Here is a 2,786-nt window from a genome sequence, read left to right on the forward strand (position 1 = left end):
CCTTTTTTCTGCAAGGACCATTGGATAAATATAACATCATTCCCGGGCCATACAAAATTAAACCCTTGTAGAACTCAAGCAGGGGGGAGTTATACTTACTTAGCTTTCAGCTCATTATCACCTGCGGTTGCCTCAGCAAATGATTTCATGAGCCTTATGAAGGGGCCCGAGGTTCCCCATCACTGCAATATATCAATGAAATCTCAAATATGGTTAAAAAACCACAAACCAAACAATCCTCCTCCTTCAAATAAAAGAAAGCCAAAAATGGATTCAAGGGCACTTTTGCGTTGCTTGCCTTGGATTGAAGATGTTATTTACATAACATGGAAATATTTCGCATGATTGCTTAGGTCTAACCTATGTCTGATTGCTTACCCCCTCGGGGAAGAAGGGAGGGATAGAATTTGGAACTTTCAAGACTTAAAAAATCCCCAGCAACAAATGTTAAATTGTCTTAACCTGTAACTGGGGGGAAATAATTTTATTTATTTTTATTTGTTTATTTGTTTATTTTTAAAATTACATAAATGTATATATGTATGTGTATATGGATATTGATGCTTTTTTAAAAAAAGAAAGTGCTGGTTATAGTAGTAGATAGGAACCATACTCAAGTTTCCTTGCCTTGCTGCTCTAGGTAAGAGTTTATTTTGGGGGGTTCACTAGGGTGGGATCAAGCATTACCCTTTAAGTTCTGTCTCGGTTCAAGGCCATCAAGAAACATTTTCATACAGCAGCAAATCCTTTGTCACATCCCTGGACTTCCCATTGTAGACTGGCTCATTGTAGAATGATACCTTTATTGCATTCGGATGGTCTCTGAGAATCTCACCTGTGCTTAATCCTAGACTGCTATGTGTTAGAAGTCTAGTTTTTAAACAGAAAAGTAACTGTGTCACTTCGGCAGTAAATAAGAGGACTAGATTTCCAGTCAGGAAGTCCAATTGTGGATTCAGATACTCACCAGTTGGGTGATTCTTAGCAGTCACTTAACTTTTCTCAGCCTCAATTTACCCATCTATAAAATGGATATAATAATAGCACCTACTTCCCAGGGTTGTTGTGAAGATGGAATGACACATTTGTACAAGTGTTTTGCAAAACTTTTTACTTACTTATTACTTAAGAATGATTTTTTTTTTTTTTTGCATACAGATGACTACCAATTATCCCTACTTAAAGACTAAATACCTCTTCCTGTGCAGTAAACAAGGCAGTCAGAAACTTTTTGAAGCCTATTAAGTGAACCAGTTGCATGCAGGTGACTACCAATTATCTCCTCTTAAAGGCTAAATACATCTTTCCATGCAGTAAACAAAAGGGTTCAGGAACTTATTAGAGTTTTTTGAGTGAACCAAATAGGTGTCCTATAAATCATCTTGCTGAGTTTCCAAGTTTGGGTCCCAGATACTTCTCTCTCTGCTCCCAGGGGAAAATGGAGGATGGAATATGGAGCTAGGAAGCAAGGGCTATTGGGAGGAAGAGAAGATGCATTCCCACCCCACAAAGCAGCTGCCCTATGGGTCTGTAGCACCAACCCTGGAACTTTCTTGGGCTGACTGGAGCAAATATGTGGACCCTGGTCACACAGTAACTAATTAGTCTTCTTGGCCTGAACCACGGAGGTAACTTCTGTTAATCTTTCTAAATTCAGTTACACTTTACTGGGGCTGAAGGCCTGGTCTCCCAGATCCTTGACCAATCCTTATGCATGCTCTCACCTAGAAAGGGAGGGGCAGTTGTCCCCAAGTCACCAATTCTTGCTCCCACTGTCTAACATCCTACTCTTCCTCTCCGCTGCAAAGGGGATAGTTGACCCTTAGAACCTCTGGTTGGTTGTGAAATAACTAAATGTCCAACAGGGAAGAGATGACTTGCTTTGGGGTTCCTGCTCCTCCAGCCCTTCTTTCTAGCTCCCCTACTTCACCTCCTACTTCTACAGAGTAAAGGTCACTTGAGGTGCTGGTTAATCCTCCTGTCTCCAATTCCAGCTCCAATGCTTTCATGTTTAACAGTGATCAAAGCCTCCCATCCTTGACCTAAGTCTTTCACAATCGATCATCTTGACAAAATTACCTCAGCAAGCATTTATTAAACACTTACTATTACAGCAGGCACCGGGCTAAGGGCAAAGACAAATATAAGCAAATGAGCAATCAAATAACAAAAAAATCCCAGGGGGATACTTGTAGGGGAGAAGGGAGATAATCGGGATACCCTGATCAACTGATTTCCCATCAGTCTACCTGAAAAAGGCAAAAAAAGGGGAAAGTAACCGGGATGACAAGAAGTTCTATTGTTAACTGAAGTAAAAATTCTTGTGTGTACATGTTTCTCTTTTAGAATTGTGAAATAAATAAAATATGTTTAGCATGTCCATTAAAACACATGCGAGTGCTTGCGAGGCTATATATATATACTAAGTTGGAATGATATAGAAAAGATTAGAATGGCCTCTGTGCAAGGATGACATATGTATTTCTGAAACATTCCATATTTTTGGAGGCAGCAGAGAGGGTGGGAGGAAGAAAAAAGACAAAAATAAAAATTTTATAAAAGTAAATGTTGAAAATAAAATTTACATGTAATTGGAAAAGCCAATAAATATTCATAAATATTCAGTGGAAAAATAAAAAGTAAAACACATGTGAAAAATATGTTTCCTGTGTTCATCTTGTGTCCATTTTTTTCCTTGGGCCTTTCTCACAATCTCCCTTCTTTTTTTGATTGTCTGTCCTCATTTTCACTCTCTTAGATTGCTAGTCCTCCTCATTCCTTTTTTT

General features: G+C 38.8%; 1 pseudogene; it reads left to right on the forward strand.

The window, feature by feature from the left end:
* The first annotated feature begins 2,411 nt into the window (after positions 1-2,411).
* LOC127563563 (uncharacterized) lies at positions 2,412-2,504 on the forward strand (annotated as a pseudogene).
* The last annotated feature ends 282 nt before the right edge of the window (positions 2,505-2,786 follow it).

The sequence above is a fragment of the Antechinus flavipes genome, chromosome 4 (assembly GCF_016432865.1).
Source record: "Antechinus flavipes isolate AdamAnt ecotype Samford, QLD, Australia chromosome 4, AdamAnt_v2, whole genome shotgun sequence".
Taxonomy (NCBI): domain Eukaryota; kingdom Metazoa; phylum Chordata; class Mammalia; order Dasyuromorphia; family Dasyuridae; genus Antechinus; species Antechinus flavipes.